Here is a 19,188-nt window from a genome sequence, read left to right as displayed (position 1 = left end):
AATTGTATAGGGCTGATTAACATGGATCTTCTCGAGCAGTTCTCTGCCGGGTGTTGTAAGTGCGAGCCTATTGAGTTGTGAGAGCCATTGTGCTTCCCACATCTCTTCGAGGGTATTATGTACTCCTAGAGCCATGAGCTTGGCCGTTGGCGTGGAGTTCGGTAGCCCCAGGGCCGTCTTGTAGGCTTTCCTGATGAGTGTCTCCAACTTTTCAATTTCCGACCTGGAGAGGTTAAGGAATGCCGTCCCGTACATTATCCGCGAGATCACGAAAGCTTGCACCAAGCGAATGGTGTCCCTTTCCTTCATGCCATGGTGTTTATTTCGGATACGATGTATCATCCGGAGGATTTGCTCGGTGGATGTTGTAAGCTTCTTCATTGTGGTGGTGTTCTGTCGCCCCTGCGGGATATACTGCCCTAGGATCTTGATCTCCGTGGGTTTCTGTACTGGGTGGCTCTCTATATACACCGAGATGTTCTGTGCTAGGGGTGTCCTCGGGTTCTTCAGAATTAGCAACTCGGACTTTTCCGGCGCACACTGGAGGCCTCTCTCCCTGGCGTACCGGGCCACCGTGTCCGCTGCTGCTTGAAGACGCTCCTCGATCTCGGCGTCACTCCCCGAGTTGCACCAGACAGTGATATCATCCGCATACAATGTGTGTTTGATGCCGGGAATTTCGGAAAGAAGGCCTGGTAGATCTTTCATAGCTAAGTTGAACAAGAGGGGTGACAGTACCGCCCCTTGCGGAGTTCCCCTCGGGCCTAGAGTGATGAGATCTGATTTTATTCCACCGAAGTTTATAGTGGCTTGCCTGGCTGATAAAAAGTTTTTGATATAGTTGTAGGTTCTTGCGCCACAGTTGGTATCGGCGAGGCTTTGCAGGATATTTTTATGTAGAACGTTATCGAACGCTCCTTTCAAATCAAGTGCCAGGATGGCCCTTGTCTGTGACTTGGGAGGTGTCTCAAGGAGGTCTTTGTACAAGTACAACAGGGCGTCCTGTGTTGATAGGTGTGGGCGAAAGCCGAATTGAGTGTTAGGTAGGAGGTTGTTATCTTCTAAGTATCTACTCAGTCTCGTGTTGATGACCCTCTCTATGAGTTTCCCCAAACACGAGGTCAGCGATATCGAATTTGAGCGCAGCTCGTAAGCTGTTTCATCTTTTCTATAGAGTGAGGCAAAAATTCGAGCAAGACATGTATGTACAATTACAGACAACTGGTTACGAGGGACAACGGCGACGGTGACATTGACGCGAAACCCAGAAATGGGTGCCAAAGAGCTTAATGCTGAAACGATGCCATTTGAGACATTTTTTGAAAACCAGTTTTTTTACCATGGTGAACTAGGTGTATCTACACAAGGTACAACAAAATATGTTTTTCTTTGTGAGTGTGTGATTCTCGGTTACTGCACATGTTACCCTGTAGTTTGGTGTGGACGCTCGCATTATTCATGAATATTTTTTGCAGTGTGTACCATGAGTGGTCACTCCTTCCACTTGAGCTCTGAAGCGTACCTTTCATAATTGGTTCACATGAATGGAAAGGCGCAGTATCTGTCACACTTGTTTCTGTGGACACCTGATCAGGCCGCAAGGGAAGGAAGGAACGTAGGAGGGAAAGTGGAGCTGTTTGCGAAAGGACGGGAGAGGAGGAGAAGGAAGAACATTATTTCCGCCGAATATGGCGTGGCAGCCACCTCCGGGTCCGTACGCAGCCGTCCAAGGAGGCAGTCTGTCGCGCCGCGACCAGAGGACACCCGGCCCCGTCAAGGAGAAGAGGTTTTCAGCCTCGGCCGCCAGGCGGACGGCGAATCGCTGTTTTTTCGTCAGAGCTTCTTAGCGTGGTCTCCCATTCATCGCTAGTCTTAATCGCGTTGCGCCCTGGGGCACGAACGCATCTCCATATTATGTGATCTAATGTTGCCACGTGGCCGCAAAATTTACAAATTTCGGTTTCTGCACCGTCCCTCTTCCGCCCTCTGGCACCCGTCCAACTCCTCCACAGGGGAGAAAATTTCGAGCTTGGAGTCTTCTCCAGTCGTATGATTCCTTTTTACTCAGGGATCTCTCCGGTGGCGGATATATCCTCCGGTCTTTCTTCAGGTTGTCGGTTATATCCCTAAACGTACCAATACATTCTTTGCTCTTAGATGTTGTTGTGGAGGCGTCCGCAGCACCCCGAGGTAGCGAGGAGCGGGCGAGCATGTGGGCAGCCTCGTTGCAGGCGAGACCGGCGTGTGCTGGGGTCCAGATTATGGTCACGCTTTCGGCGAGAGACGACTCGTTCAGAATTTTTGCAGCACGATTGCTGACTAACTGCCGCTTTGCTATCGCTGATGACGTGTTCCACGCCTTGTCGTGCAATGGCAATGGCTATTGCAATTTCCTCCGCCTCTACCGGCGGTAGATCTCGGATTCTTTCGATTCCTATGGCGATCCCGGTGTCTAATAAGGCGACCGAGGTTACGTCGCCTTCTTTACCGGTCGCTGCATCGGTGTAGGCGACCGATCCCGGTGGGGGTTTGTCCAATTTGTTAGCGAGGTGCTTAGCTCTGCTTTTCTTCCTCCCCTCGTCGTGTACAGGGTGCAAGTTCTTCGGTATGAGCGAGACGTATAGATGCTTTCTGATTTCTCGATCTATGCTTTCTCTGACACTTTCGCTTTCCCCGGGTGCTAGTAGGTTTACCCAGTCGAGGATGTGCCTATCCGGCGCCGTTCCTGCGAATCGCTCTCTCTGGGACAGCCTGACCGCCGCAGCTAGCTCTTTCCACTCATTATGCAACCCCCTTTTCTCTAGAATGTCGTTAGAAGTAGTTATGGGGAGTCCTAGAGCGCACTTCGTGCATCTCTTAATTAAGGTGTTTAATTCGCGTTCTTCGATCTTGTTGATATTTAGGAATGGAGTCGCGTAGCAGATTCTGCTCGTGACAAAAACTTGTACGAGTCTGAGTCTACTAGCCTCCGTGAGACCACTCCTTCTGTTGGACGTCTTTTTAAATACTCTGACTACGAGCTCCGCCTGATCTTTTAATTTCTTAATCAGGCTTTTGTTACTACCCCTGCGGTTGATAATCATACCTAATATTCTAATTTCATCTACTTTCGGGACTTCATTCCCGTTGTCTAATTTTGATATCTGGAGCTAGCTTCCCACTACTGCTGGTCATTACCAGGAGCTCCGATTTTTCTGGCGAACAGTATAGACCTACGTCCTCTGCGTGTTTGCTGATTATATCTGCTGCCTCTTGGAGCCTGGATGTGATGCACGAGTCGTTCCCTTCGCACATCCAGACGGTCAGATCATCCGCGTAGATGCTTAGTTTTAAGCCATCGAGATGGCCAAGCTTACGGGGGAGCTTCCTCATTACGATGTTAAAAAGGAAAGGTGAGAGTACAGCCCCCTGCGGAGTGCCTTTGTTACCCAGCGGGAACTCCTCCGAATTTAAGCCCTGAAAGCTGATGATCGCCGTCCTGTCTCGCAGGAATGATCTAATGTAGTTGTAGGTTCTTTCGCCTAGTCTTAGCTCAGCGAGCCCGTCGAGAATGGCGTCGTGACTGATGTTGTCGAAAGCTTTCTTAAGATCTAAGCCTAGAATAGCTTTCGTATTTTTTTCCCTGAAGTCCCGGACTACATCGTTATGTAGTCTGAGCATCGTATCTTGCGTACAGAGGCCGGGCCTGAATCCGACCATTTCAGCCGGCCACGCATCATTCTCTTCGGTGTATTTGGTTAGCCTCCTCTGAATGATTCTCAAGTAGTTTGCCTACGCAGGATGTTAGTGATATTGGGCGGAGATTCTCCAAGCCCGGTGCTTTTCCCTGCTTGTGGATTAGGGGGATCTTAGCCCTCTTCCACTCTTGGGGTACTTGACCACTCTCCCACACCTGATTTAAATATCTGGTTAGGGAATTGATCAATTCGTCGTCCAGATTTGCGAGCATCTTGTTATTAACGAGGTCCGGCAGAGCGTCTTTTTAGGCCGTGCAGCTCCGCTCTGACTTCTGCCACTGTTATGGATGCGTCAAGCTCGCTGTTTGCCGGTCCTTTGTAATCTGTGTAATGCGCTGTGGCGGGGAAGCTACGTACGTGGACTTGAGCTTGTCAATGAGCTGTTTGTCCGTACCCTTAAAGTTATACCTCGCCTTGACCTGTTCTACGTCGGCGGCCGTTTTGGACTTACTGGGGTCTATCAGGAACCTGAGCAGTTGCCAGGTCTTGGCCCCATTCACGGTGCCCTCCATATCGTCGCATTTGTTATCTCAACGTTGCGACTCTAGTTTCTGGGCGTATTTTTCTATTTCGACTTTGTGTCTGGCTCTCTCCTGAGATTTCGGTTTCACTTTTCCTTTTTGAGCTTCTTCGTTAGCTCTTCTTTCTTTTTGAACATGACGAATAGCCTGCGCATCCATCACCTCAGGCAGAGCTTCGCCTTTAATTTCTTCGGTGGCCTCGTTTACATGGGTAATTAATTGGGCGGCCCAATTTTGAATGCACTCTATATCTCCAATTTCTTCCCGTTCTCTGATCTGTCTGAATTTATCCCAATCCACTTGGGTTTCCGTACAATACACAGCGGGTTAACGCTCACTTTCCTGCTTAGTTCTACCTCTAGCACGTAGTGGTCGCTACCTATATCCTGATGCTTGTTCGTCCACTTGACTATACCAGTTCTATGGCAGAGAGTCAAGTCCGGGTTTGTGTCCGCTGACACACTGTTGCCCACCCTCGTCGGGCATCTAATGTAGTTAGCGATGTAGAGGTTGACTCAGTGATATCTTCCAACAGCGTTTCACCCTTCGGGCTGCTGGTCGTGTAACCCCATTCTCGATGTCTGGCATTAAAATCGCCAGCTTTTATTAGTGGGTTCTTACCTGCCAGGCTAATCGCTCTCTTAAATATCGGGCCGGAAGAGGTGCTGGTTCTGGCCCTGATGGGGCTGGGATAGGTAGGTCACTGCCGCTTGCGACGGGGGCTAGCCTGCCGCCGAAATTTTATCTGTAGTAGGCCATCATTGCACCCGCCATCGCTTCAGTGGTGAATGACGGCTTGTGGCGGCGCGCCTCTTTCTCTCCCTCTTTTTCTTTCCCCCCAGGTGGTCGAAATTACTCCGTAGTCCTCCACTACGGCTCCTCTTTCTCTCTTTCCACTTTCACTCCCATCTTCCTCCCTTCCCTTACGGCGCGGTTGCGGTGTCCACAGAAAAACAAGTGAGACAGTTACCGCGCCCTTTCCTTCCTATAAATAAATCAGCAGCGGCAGCGGAGGCAGCAGAGGTGGCTCAGCTGCAGAGCCAGTAGCCTGCCATCGAATTATTACGTGTTGTAGGCCGTCATTGCACCCGCCACCGCTTCGGTGGTGGACGACGGCTGTTGTTACGGCGCGCGTCTTTCTCTCCCTCTTCTTTTTCCTTTCTTCTCTATTTTCTCTTCTATCCGCACGAGGCAGCAGAGGTCGCCCCGCCGGGGTGGTGCAGTGGTAAGACGCCCGACTACTGTGCCGGAGTACCCGGGTTCGAACCCGACCTCGGCGGCTGCGTTTCGATGGAGGCGAAACGAAGAGGCGTCGTGTGCTGTGCGGTGTCAGCGCACGTTAAAGATCCCCAGGTGGTCGAAATTACTCCGTAGCCCTCCACTACGGCTCCCCTTTCTCGCTTTCCACTTTCACTCCCATCTTCCTCCCTTCCCTTATGGCGCGGGTGCGGTGTCCACAGAAAAACAAGTGAGACAGTTACCGCGCCTTTCCCTTCCTATAAATAAATCAGCAGCGGCAGCGGAGGCAGCAGAGGTGGCTCAGCTGCAGAGCCAGTAGCAGGCCCGTACATTTTAATGCGGTAGCGTTAAGGAGCTCGTGTCGCAGAAAAGCCGGTGTCGTCGGCGGTGTTGGCCGTAAGCGATAAATCCCGGCATGCGCTTCATAAATAAAAAGCAACTTCCAAGATGGGCTGGGTGGGAATCGAACCAGGGTCTAAGGAGTGTGAGACGGAGACGCTACCACTCAGCCACGAGTTCGATGCTTGAAAGCGGTACAATAGCGCTTCTAGTGAATGCGGTGTTGCCTTAGAAACTAGCCGTAGAACGTTATACTGCGGTGTATGTCGGTAACTATGAGCATGTTACTTACAGAAGTCACAGTTATACGAGTAGCGAAGTACGTTTCCGCTACATTTCTTCTGCGCTCTGCGCACATGCAGAGCCATCTTGCGGCAAACACAGAAGAACCCCTCCTTGAAATATGCGGCGCTGCCCCGACACGTGGCGCGCCACTCGCCCCTGACGTTTCGCCGTGCACCCTCACGGGTTGTAGAATCAAGCGTCTTTCCTTTCTTTAGATCACTATCTTCGCTCACCCGCTTCTTCCCTTCGGGCCGCGTGGGTACCGGTGCGAGGATGCCCCAATACCGTTGTGTTTATTAAGTTTTCTCGCTCTCTCCCCTTCCAACATCCAGCGTGCGTCACTCGAACAGTGGTGTTTAGGCGACGCGGCTCCTCTTTCCGCTCACAGCGCGATTGCTAGGTGCAGCGTCTGATGCCGGACGCCTGTGACGTGATCGCTGCGTCGTAGCGCTTTTGCTGGGAAAGCGTCCCCTGCGATGTGTGCCGAGCTGCTTCCGAGGAATCATGCTTCTGCGTGGTGCTCCCAAGCGAGATAGAGGACGATCCCATCAAGGCATCAGCCCCATGATCGCGTCCGCCTTCATGGCGCGTCGCTGCCCGGCTTTCTCCCTCCGAGACACTGAGTTTTTTGGTTCGTTCCGCTTGCTCAGGCGCACGTTTCGTTGCCGCGCCGAACGCTGCGTTGCTCGGCGCTCACCGCGTGATTCGTGAGTGCAAAGTCCATGCCTGTGTGACTGAAGAGCATACCGAGCGAATGAGGGCGGCGCGAATGAGGTGCAATAACGCTATCGCGTTCCACTCTTGAAGGCGAAGCCTAAGCGTCCTCCAAATTTTTCTTTTCCTTCTTCCTACCGCCACAACACAACAACAACACGGGTTCGAACCCGACCTCGGCGGCTGCGTTTCGATGGAGGCAAAACGAAGAGTCGTCCGTGTGCTGTGCGATATCAGTGCACTTTAAAGAACCCCAGGTGGTCGAAATTTCCGACGGCGTCTCTCATAGCCTTAGTCGCTTTAGGACGTTAAAACCCCACAAACCAAACCAGGTGGTCGAAATTACTCTGTAGCCCTCCACTACGGCTCCTCTTTCTCTCTTTCGACTTTCACTCCCACCTTCCTCCCTGCTCTTTACGGCGCGGTTCAGGTGTCCGCAGAAAACAAGTGAGACAGTTACCGCGCCTTTCCATTCAAAAGAATCAATCATGCAGCGGAGGTGGCTCAGCTACAGAGCCATTGATGGCAGAAACATTTTATTGCCATTGAACAAACAGCGGGGCGAAGCCCCCTGCATGGCACTTGGGTGCTCCCTTGCTATGTGGGAGACACCCTTATAAAGCAAAAGAAAGTCCTTGAAGAGCAATCCTCCTCATAGCACTGGAGATAATCTTCCGTTGTTCTTGACTTGGAGTGCTCTTCATGAGAGACTCCCAGTAGGACTCTGCGACGTTCGGTGATGGGGGATGAGGAAAGGTCGGGCATGTAAGAAGGATGTGTATGAAGTGTCCTGGTTTGCCGCAGAGTCTGCATGATGAGGAAAACTGGTCTAGGTATCGGGCATGTAGAAATGTAGGGTATGGAGCCCTCCGAGTCTGCAAGCTTCGCCAGTGTACGGCCTGCGCTATGGTGAGAGAGGGGGCTGGGGGTGCATATTCCTTTCGTTTGTCCCGGTAGTACAAGAGAATATCACGGAAAGAGAGAAGGCGCTCCCCGGCCTCTAGAGAGGGCTCCGTTTTACTAGCCCGGAATGTAAGAACTCGGGCTAGGGAATTAACCTCTTCGTTGCTAGGGAGTCCGGCGTGTGCTGGTGTCCAAATGAGGCTTATGGTGTGCCGGGGCTGCCAGAAGCGTAATATGCGAGCAGCGGTGCGGGACATATAGCCGTTGACATAATTTACAATCGCAGATTTGGAGTCGGAGATTATTTTTGTGGCAGATGTAGAGATGAGAGCAAGCGCGATGGCTACCTCCTCGGCCTCTGTGGTAGAATTGGTGATTATAGAGCTGTAAGCAAGCAGCTTTGCCTGATTTCGGCTACAGCCAGGACCACACGGGAGCCTGGCATATATTCTGCTGCGTCCACGTAGACCACCTCTTGGTCCTCGCTATGTTGTCTGTGAAGGGCATGAGGCCTGGCTATTCTGCGGCCCTGGTCTCGCTCAGGGTGCATGCTTTTAGGGATTGGAGGTACGATCAGATTAGAGCGGAGGTTAGGAGAAAGGGGTACACCGTCAATGGGGTGTGTAACTGGGCTTATGTTTAAGTGGGATAATAAAAGTGCGGCCAGCCGCCGAGTTGGATAGGCGGGCTATTTTTGCCGTTAATGTAGCCTCTCTACGTTCCTCGAAACTGTTGTGCACACCGAGTTTAAGGAGTCGGGCATTAGATGTGCTGGGGGGAAGTCGTAGAGCCGTTTTCGTGCAACTTCGTAGGAGCGCGTTCAGCCGGCCTCTCTCCTTTTGTTTGAGGGGGAGGTATGGGAGGGCATATGTGGCGCGGCTTATAATGTAAGCCTGGGTGAGGCGAAGTGTGTTTCGCTCCCGTAAGCCAGCCCGACGGTTCGCTATGCGGCGAATCATTCTGGTGGTCTGTTGACTTTGTGTGTATGGAGAGTCTTTAAGACCTCTCCGTGCGCACTATGAGAGTGAAGAACTAGACCCAGCACACGGATTGTGGATACTAGGGGGATCAAATGGGTACCTAGCTTGAGGGAAATAGGCGGACTGCCTGAATTGTATAGTTTGGGGCAGTAGAGAAAGAGTTCTGATTTTGAAGGGGAGCAATTTAGGCCACGTTCCCTTACATTGGTGTCGACGGTGTTTAGTGCCAATTGTAGATGTCTCTCTATTTCGGCATCACTGCCGCGGCTAGCCCAGACAGTGATTTCGTCGGCGTAGAGGCTGAAATGAATGTCGGGGATTTGGGCTAATTTTTCGGGTAGGTGGAAAAGTGCTATGTTGAATAGTATAGGGGAGAGGACGGCTCCCTGGGGCGTGCCTCGTGCGCCTAGCGTGATCTCTGGAAGGCAGAGGTCGCATAAGGTAAGTGTGGCTGTGCGCTGGTTGAGGAAGTCTAAGACGTAATTATACAACTTGGCGCCGACTCGCAGGGTTGTAAGATTCTGAAGGATTGCTGAATGTGTAACGTTATCATATGCTTTGGTAAGATCCACACCTAGGATGACTTTGGAATCATAGGTTTGACAGTCGAGAATATGATGTTTTAGCTGTAAAAAGACATCTTGCGTAGAAAGGCCAGGACGAAATCCAAACATGCAGGTGGACATGAGATTTTTGCCATCTAGATATTGAGAAATTGTGGTCTGGAGTACATGCTCCATTAGTTTGCCGATCGAAGAGGTGAGAGAGATGGGTCTAAGGTTTGAAATTAGCCGAGTTTCCCACGTTTTGGTACAAATACAACTTTGGCCTCTTTCCATTGCGGCGGGAGGGTTCCCCGTTGCCAGCACTCGTTAAAGTATTCAGTAAGGGCGGCAATAGATTGGGAATCGAGATTCTGGAGTGCCTTATTATGCACTTCATCTGGACCAGGGGGTGAATATGTGTTAAGCCTCTGAAGCTCAGCCTGCACCTCTGATACTGTGATGGGTTGATCGAGGAAGTCGTTAGGAGGCCCTGAATAGTCGGGGTGTAATTTAGAGGGTACTTTGGGAAGTAGTGATCGCGTAGTTCTTGGAGAATTTCCAGTGGAGGTGTATCGCGAGTATGTATTAGTCTAGTGAGGTTATCTCGTTGGGTTGTCTTAGTCTTACTAGAGTCTAATAAGTGCCTAAAGAGGTTCCAAGTTTGAGATACACTCATATTTCCATCTGTCTTGTTGCATAGCGATTCTCAATTCTGTCGTGAATAAGTTGCTGCATGCGTCTCTATCTCTGTTTACACAGGTGAGGCGAAGTTTCAGAGTTCGGTTCCAACGCTGCCGTTTCCAGCGTCGTTCTAGGCCGCGTTTAGCCTCCCATAAATGCAGGAGGCGGGAGTCAACCCTGTCGCTTGGGTAGTCATCTGGCAGGGGACAAGTTACTGATTGGACATCGCTTTGTAGTTGTTTGGACCATTTGGTTATGTCATTAATGGGGGCGTAGGCGCGGGCGGCTCTACACGTTCGGAAAGAATCCCACTTCGTGAAAGTTGAACCTCTGGGAGGCCTACAAGGCAGCTGAATGTTTAGAAGAATTTCTATGATGAAATGATCCCTTCCTAGATTCTCTTTTGTATTGCACCAAGACGCGTGAGGGAGACGATGTGCGAAAGTAAGGTCGGGTGTAGTGTCTCTACAGACTGATTCCCGTGCGTGTAGGAAAGGTAGGGTCAGCGAGAAGAGAGAGACCGGTTTGTTGCGCGGCTAACCACACGCGACGTCCTTTAGGTGTGTCATGGGGGTAACCCCAGGCTGTATGTGGAGCGTTAAAGTCACCAATACCGAGCAAGGGAGTAAGGGCAGAATGGGTGTACAGCCGGGGAGGGTGAGTGGGTTGGAGGGTTCCTGTAGAGCAAGGATGTCGGGTCCCGTAGCGCAGGACAGGAGTTGGTGGACTACATGACCCTTCTGAGCCCCGGCAGTTCCACTGCCAAACAGTAAGATTACGGTTTCGATATGCCATCATGAGAACATATCGGAGGAGTTGTCGAAACGGTGGGGTGGGATTCCTGATCTATAGCACGGAGAGGATTTGCCTGTCCTCCTGCTGCTTTGGGTTTCTTGCGCTTTGGAAGACGCATTGCGCTAGTATTGAGCCGAGTCTCAATATCTATATGGCGGTTAGAGAATTCTTGCGTTAGGGTATCTAATCTGTGATTAAGAATAGCGTTGTCTTGCGTTATGCGGATGACCGCATCTTTGAGTGTAGCGCATTCCTGATTGATGTGTGTTATAGCTTCCTGCAACTTTGCCTCAAATCGAGCAGTCAATGACTCAAGTATGGCTGGCAAGCCATCTAGTGAGCTGGGGGTGGAGGAAGAGGTCGTTATACAGGGAGTAGTGTTTGTGTGGGGTTCCGTGTCAGCTTCCATTGGTAGTGTATTAGGAGGGGAATTAGCTTTTGAGATTTTGGACAAGGCATCGACGGTGGACAATTTAGGTGAGGAAGACTTAGATACGGTAGTAGTGGGGGCAGGAGGAACTGGAGATGCAGTGGCGATGACACTTATCTAGGCTACCAGTCTGGCGATGTGTTGCCGAAGGGCGGCGGCTTCTGCTCGCGCTGCTGTAGCCTCCGCTTTCGCCGCCGCTGCCTCTTCCCGAGATTTCGCAAGAGCGTGCTGTACACTGGTAGTGGGCGTCGCGGATGTTTGATTGGGTGAAGAGGCAGATGAGTTCCAGGCTTGTTTTAGCGGCACTGCCCAGGCCTGCTTATGCTGGTTGGGCTGGTTGAGTTCGCACAATTGGGGAAACTGGTCCTTGGGTGCGTCCGATTCTTGTAGCTGCGTTCGTTGCTGGCTTGATTGCTTGCGTGGCTGGTGAAGGCTGCATCCTTTACACGATACCGTGCCGGTAAGGTGAGGACCCTCGCACAGAATGCACTTGGGTATACAAGGCTGGTCTTGCGGGTGCTGCGCTCCACAGCGGGGACCGAGATTGTTCTTGGAGCTTGGGCATGTGTCATGACGGTGACCCGGCTGTCTACAGTTGGTGCAGGCGCCCGGGCTGCCGCGGTATGGGGTGCAGCGGTGGATGGCTCCCATGTATTTGCTGGAACGTGGCACTGTGGTTGCGTCAAAGGTGATTACAATTGAGTGCGTCTTGCGCCGGGCGGCTAGTATGGTGTGCTCTGGATTTCGTCTGACCAGATCTTGATATAGCTCTGTTGGGCTCTCGTTGTAGTAGGCGTTTGTGATGACACCTCTGGTACCACCCAGTGGGGGTGCCACGTAGGCCTTGCATGGGTAGGCTCGCTCTCCAATGATGAGGGAGGTCAGTGTCTTGAGTGTCTCAACTGTTGGCATGTGTGTCGTTGCCACGGTGAACCTAGTGTTGGTCGGGTGAATGCGCAGGCAGAAGTCCTCTGGTAGTATGATTTTGACCTCGGTCTGCACTGCTTTTTAGAGTCGAGGTGTAGGGATATCTCGAAGTCGCAGTTCACCGCGCGGTCGAACTACTACTCGAACAGCGTTGGGTGGCAGCTGTTTTCTGCGCTGCACAGTGATACGGGCCTCCTTGGTCGCAGGCGGAAGGCGGGCCCCCGTCTTGCTGCTGCCGGTTGTGGTCGCACCTCCATGGAACGCTTGCCGAGCGTTCAGGGTATGTGCCTCGCTGGTAGCGTTGCCGGAGTGGTGAGGTAGGCTCGCTGACGTGGCTGGTCTTGAGGCGTAGGCTTTGTGTATAACTGGCGTCCAGTCGCCAGACTCGAGCTCTTCTGCGGTAACGGTGCGACCTTCAACCGTTACTCCCATGGTAACGGCCGGTGCCGCCGTCACTGTCGGCGAGGTATCGAAGCTGGGTTAGGCTTAGCTCGGCGGCTGAGCGTTTCAGTCCAATAATCACTTAGATGGCCGAATATCGCCCAGAGTGGGCGGCTTCCTTGTTTTCCTTGGGCGCGCCTCTTTCCGAGCAGATAAGTGGCCGTAGGAGATAGAAGGTAGGAACAGCACGCACCGTTAGCAGGAGCTGTCGTGGCAGGCATCCGCTCACGATAGCCTCCTAGCGGTTCTACAGAGCCAGTAGCAGGCCCGTGCATTTTACTTTTCTTCTTCTTACAGCCACAACAACAGCAGCTTTACGTGTGACAACGCCGACGCCGCGAAACCCAGGAACGGGCGCCAAAGAGCTGCGCTCTAAAAATTTAATCACGTCTTGGAAGGATGCAGACTTGCGCGCTTGGTTTGATTCCTGCGTGGGCTGTAGAGCAGTGCGGATGTGCGTCGCATGGGCTCCCGCCTAAAAGCCAACTTTTGGCGTAACGCTTCGGTTCTTGGATCTGCCACCTATTTTAACATCTCTGAGGGATCACCCGGCACCCGTGGATACCAATTCTTCTCAAGTAGACGCCTAACTTCCATATTTTTTCGGACGTTTTACCCGGACCAAGTGACGTAGGGAGCTCGGCCTAATGCGTAAGCCTTGCTCGGCCCGCACCCACGGGCTCCGTGAGCAAGCCCGAGTCCTGTGAAATCCTGAAGATGAATTACTACGTCGAACGGGAGAGCATGACGCCAGTGGAGCTAAAAAAACGCAGAATAGGAGACCGTCATCCGTCTTAAAGATCGCGCCAGACGCTTGAAAAAAAGCCCTAACAGCCTCGTCGACGAAGCTAGGCTTTGCCGGGTCAGGCCGACAGGAAGTCGAACTTCGACACTACAGCCAAAAAGGAGCCAGGACCGCCCGCCACTAAAATGTGGGTACGTCTCCGAGACTACCAATGGATGACTACAAAATCATGTGCCGACCGAGAAATTGGGACCAGAGCAGCGTCGCCCCACGTGCCCTCGAGCGTTTCATATAGGAGGCAGCGAACGTGGCGACCTTGGAGGCACAAGACGTGGACACTACGCGTCTAAACATCGTGAACAACACGTTCACCGTGAGCCCCCCGAACCGCCAAAGAGCATCGGCTTATGCCGGAATGGAAGTCCTCAAGCTTGAAAGGCATGACAAGCAAGTGGCGTTGTACGTCGTGGCGCCGGACGAGTCGGTTAGAGGAGTAATCTACCGAGCGTACAGTGGATCCCCACCTGATGAGATACGAGAAGACTTCGTAAGGAGAAACAAGGATGTCAACATCGTCTACGAAGACGACTAGGGAAGTAAAGAATCCTCCAGATTACTTTAAAAAAGAAGAAGATTCCAAGACGTGTCTGCTACTGGTACACAGTATTTTGTGTGGTCCCATAAAAAGAGCAACTGGAAATTTGCTACAACTGTCGCAATGTCGGGCACAGGGCTGGTGTCTGCTACCAGCTAAACACACTTATGCCGGCGATGAGGTAATGACCACCCGGTCCCTCCAGAAGGGGCACCTTTAACATGCATTTCAGACTGCATAGTGTGCCATGGGGCGTATTATACTGGGAGCCGCAACTGCAAGCATCGTATTGTGGTCCGAAAACAAGCGAACAAGCAAAATCTCAACGCGGGGCAACGCCAAGCGGAACATCAACCAAGGGACAGAAAGAGGTCCTCGAGCCGGACGAGACGTGACAGCAAGCCCTCAGACCGATCCATTTGTTCCCGCCGCTACCGAAGAAGGAAAGCGGCAGGTGTAACCGCAAAGAAAGAAGCTAGAGCGGCAGAAAAAAACAGACAGGGTCGAAATATGTGAGCTGGCCTAATACGGCCTCCCATAATAACGACACTCAAGAGAAAGAGCTACGGAAGCAGATACAGGCACGCGATGATAAAATTGCCAAGGTAGAAAAGGAGATGGTGGAGCTCCGCCAATTAATTAAGAATACTAAGGTACTAGAACACCCAATAACTAGGGAGATGCGAGCCCCACCACAGGTGCCGCCGGCAGGGGTGGTAGCAATGGAAACGGATGCCAGAGCCCCGATGAAAAGGCCACATCCCCCGAGTGGAGAGGAGAACAGTAAACGAGGAGCAAAAGCCTCAAAAACTGATATGTCGCAGCACACGAGAGCCCCGAACAAACTCAGGACTGATGTAAATGCACTCACAGAATAAGTGGACACCGTGGAGGTTAAACTATACACCCTATCGACTAGGGTGGACACACTCACGAATAGGGTGGACGCCTTAACCAACGAATTTATACAAAATCAGGTAACCATGTCGTTCCAACAAATGATAGAAAAACAAAGTGCAATGGAGGTGCACCTTCCTCCGCTGCCTAGTAAGCAGTCAATACACACAAGTGCTACGCATCCTCATGGCCCCCGACAGCAAATCAAAGTGCGGCAGTTTAACTGCAGAGGCTTCCGCCGTAAGCGGGGCAACTTGCAGCTCCACCTACAGTAGAGGAACGGGTATCCCGGAGCTACTGGTCAGAAGCCTAAGGTTGGCAACCAAACCGCAGCTGCTAGTTGTCGACGACTTCAATGCCCCGTGTCCGGAATGGGGATACGTTAAAGCCAGCCAAAAAGGCAACATAGTAAAACAGTACAGAACATGGGCCTTTCCGTATTAAAAAACCCACAGAAATGCACGAGGCTAGGCATCAGCTTCGACACGTCACTGGACCTCACCCTTGCTAGGAATATAATGGGAGTCGAATGGCTAAACACAGGGCACACAGTAGGTAGGGACCACGATATTATAGCCACCACCTTCGAAACGGTTTAGCACAAAACAATAATTAGGAAGACATATCACGGAGTGTAATAAATTCAGGGACCTAAGAGAGCAAACAGCCGAAAAAGAAATCACGAATCTTGATGACTGGTAGTTTAACAAAACTTGAAGTTCGGCTAGATGGTGCATTGTAATTTTAATGAAGATAAAGCGCACGGGAAGACACAAACAAGAGAAGAAGACACAGGACACGCGCTAACTCACATCTGGTTTATTGCAGCAATAACAGCAAATATATGCTGAAAAGGGGTCATGCGCAGTACATAACAATCACATAAAGACAGAGGAAAAAATATAAGGAATATTACAAAACATTATCAAGGAATATCACAGAACGCGATCAAGAAAACTGATCTCTGACTGGGTCGAGTCACTTAAAAAGGATATTAAAACCAGAGCGGAGGTTCAGAAAAAGAGGAGAGCCAAATCTCAGACTCGCGGCTACTCCATATGTGTGAAGCCCGCCTCAGCCTCTAAAAGAGACTGAATAAGCACAAACACCTAAGACCGCTAAGGAAACGGATAGCGAAACTAGAAAGAAGCAGACACGCTGGAGCTTCAAGAGAAGCAGGGGGGTCAGTTATGCGTAAAAAACATGGCAAATGCTCAGACACCTACTAGACCCGACCGAGAAAAACTCGACACCACAAAATCAACTCGTTAGACTGATCCACAAATACGAAGGCACCACGGAAAAATGTTTGCTAGAAATGCTAATATCGATACCTTAGTAAGGCCTCTTGGACTCAACTGCCAGACTACCGAGGACTTCTGTTGTGATCTACCGGTCAAAGGCCGGCAGCTACGCGATGAAAACCAGGCAGATTCGCAGAGCGAAAAGACGACGCTTTATTTCCGGCTCGGAAATATATAGAGAAGAAAAGAAAGGAGGGGAAGGAAAGAGGGACTATCGACGCATGCGCTGGTTATCTGCAGCATTGTTATCTGCAGCAACTTCGAAGTGCAGAGCTAGATCCAGAAATCACGGAGGCAGAGGTTCGCTTCGCCATGGGACAACTATGCACCACGGAGTGCCAAACAAAGCATTAAGTAACTTAGACGCAAAAGCAGTAGAGGTAATCACGGGGCTCATGAATAAGACTGGAACGAGGCAACGATTACTTTTATTCCCAAAACAGGCAATAAACTAGACATAGGTATTCTGCGCCCAAACTCGCTCACCTGCTGCGTAGACAAGCTCATGGAAAATGTGATCCTAAACAGTCTGCAGGAGTACGCAGAGGACAACAAGACCTTGCTTACAACTATGCTAGGCTTGAGAGCTAATTTAGCAACGCAGAATTCGATGCTGCACCTAAAAGCAGACGTCATAGACACTGGGAAAGGCGCAGGCACCAACGCAGTGCTGGGGTTAGACCTAACCAAAGCCTTCGATAACGTGGCACACGAAGCCATTCTCGAGAACCTCTCAGACATTATACCCGGTACAAAAACCCTTACGATAATTCGCTCATTTCTCAGCCATAGGTCTGCGATAATTAAGATAGGCGAAATAGAGTCATAGCCTTTTCGGCTAGGGGGCACAGGGACACCGCAGGGATCGGCAGTCACCGTTCCTCTCCTATTTCTCCCTCATAAAGTTGCCACCCAGACTGGAAGCCATTCCTGGGCTGAGCTGTACTGGTGGATTAACAGCGCAAAATAGACACAGACAGAGAAAGAGACAAGACACACGAGCCAGCGCTAAAATCAGCGCTGGTTCATTCGTCTCGTCTCTTTGTTGGTCTGTGTCGATTTTGCGCTGTTAATCCACCATTATCAAGCAACACCAACTAGCACAATCTGCAGTTCTACTAAAACATACATTCTACGCAGATGACACCACACTCTGGACCACCAACGGGAATGACGGTCAGATAGAGGAAACGTTACAGCGGACGGTAGACGCCGATCTCGCAGGTCATTCACGTCCCACATCCGAAATCAGAGCTACTGGTCTTGAGACCCATGGGTCCAGGAGCCAAGCGCCCTCAATTAAGGTGTGCGTGGGGGACCTCCCATCAAGGAGGTGCAGTCAATAAGGTTCGTGGGGCTGACAGGAAAAATAGAGAAACCCTGCGAAAGCTAAAAAGACCCGTTAATATTGTTACCGGGAAACGCGGGACCAAAGTGATGTGCTCACTGACGAAGACGATGACCAAGGAACGCGGGCACGCCGAAGCGTTGAGAAAGAGGACGACGCTAACAGAGTGGATACTGCACGGCTACAGAAGTCTTAGCGTCGAGTTCAGCCCATCGCAGTGCCGTTATATCAAGTACATCCCCGTAACATCTTGGTAGGTGCCGCGGGTTCGACACAATCTGATGCTGGATCTCCGCAGTGGCCGTCACCTCGGAACCGTCACGAGAACAACACACGCGGCTCCATCTACCTCCGGAACTCCAACTGTCGTCGTAGCCCACTCCCGTGACCCTGGCCCATTCTGCGGTACAGATGAGGTCGATGTCGAGGACTGGCTTTCGCTTTATGAACGTGTTAGCCAGCAAAACAGGTGGCACGCCATGCTGATGCTGGCCAATGTCATCTTGTACCTTACTGGCACGGCACGCGTGTGATTCGAAACACATGAAGCAGATATATCCTCCTGCAATGTTTGCAAATACTCCGTGACCTGTTCGGAAAACCGGTTGGCCGTCAACTCGCCGCCAAGAGGGACCTCGCCACTCGGGCCCAGAAATCTACCGAGCCTAATATCACATATATCCAAGACGCTTTGGCCCTGTGCCAAAAGGTTGATAAAGACATGACAGAACCGGATGAGGTGGGGGCACATCCTCAAAGGCATAGGCGACAACGCCTTCAATCTTTTACTCTGTAGGGACAGTTCTACGGTTGACTCCGTTCTGCAGGTTTGTCGACGTTTCGAACAGGCCAAACAGTGACGCATTGCACATCACTTCGACCGGCTCCCCAGCACCGCCCCTAGCTCCACATGCGACGATCTGCCGACCCTAAGGCAGACTTCCAAGACCGAAAACGTGACTCGCATCGTGCGTCGAGAACTCGAAGCGCTCGCTCTCATTCAAGCTGTCTTCCGTCAAGAGGTTGCCAACTTGGGGGTCTCCTGTAGCCGCACCCTGGAACACCACAGTTCAAGCCCCGTCTCTCCCATGGTCGCCACCGCTACGCCCCGCAACACCTACACGCCACGCTACCGATACCGCAATCCTGATGAGTGGCGCACCCCTGACGACAGGCCGATCTGTTTCATGTGCTCGCGTATTGGCCACATCTCTCACCACTGCCGCAGCCGCTGGACATCACCACCTCAACGTTTTCCTTACATTGACGGCTACTCCAATTACGGTCAACGCCGTTTCACGCCTCGTTATGCGCCGCCCCGCACCGATACCACTCCGCCTCCTCCTGTGTCCAGTCACTCTCCTTCCCCGCCAGCCCCCCGTTCCCGTTCACCTCTTCCTAGCCGCAGTTCGTCGCCGTCCTCTGCCGGCCGCTTCACGGGAAACTAGCCAATGCAGCTCCCGGAGGTGACGCTGCATTGGTACCCCGACCTGGAAATCCTCTACTGCCCATTTCTTCGCCCTGTAACCTCCTCTCCCTGTTCGTGGATGGTGTTCCCGTCTCTGCCCTCATTGACACTGGTGCCCAAATCTCGATCATGAGCTCACCGTTTTGCCGCCGCCTCAAGAAAGTCCAGACCCCCGCCGTTTCGCCCACCGTTCGTGTTGCCGATGGCAGTACTGCTGCCGTCACTGGGCTGTGCACTGCCCGAGTCACCCTTGCCGGTCATCACATCCCTGTTTTGTTCAGCGTCCGGAACCAG

At 51.7% G+C, this 19,188-nt stretch overlaps 1 protein-coding gene and 1 pseudogene across 1 annotated transcript in view; one reads left to right on the top strand and one right to left on the bottom strand.

Moving 5' to 3' along the window:
• LOC146194298 (testis-specific serine/threonine-protein kinase 3-like) overlaps positions 1-19,188 on the top strand; it is a 320,653-nt gene that overhangs the window by 138,696 nt on the left and 162,769 nt on the right. The window lies entirely within an intron of this gene.
• Positions 10,720-12,528, bottom strand: LOC146194300 (uncharacterized; annotated as a pseudogene).

Source organism: Amblyomma maculatum, chromosome 3 (genome assembly GCF_055883805.1).
Source record: "Amblyomma maculatum isolate TAMU_Amacu chromosome 3, ASM5588380v1, whole genome shotgun sequence".
Classification (NCBI taxonomy): domain Eukaryota; kingdom Metazoa; phylum Arthropoda; class Arachnida; order Ixodida; family Ixodidae; genus Amblyomma; species Amblyomma maculatum.
Note: the sequence above shows the minus strand (reverse complement) of the source record. Positions and strands in the feature narration are given on the sequence as shown.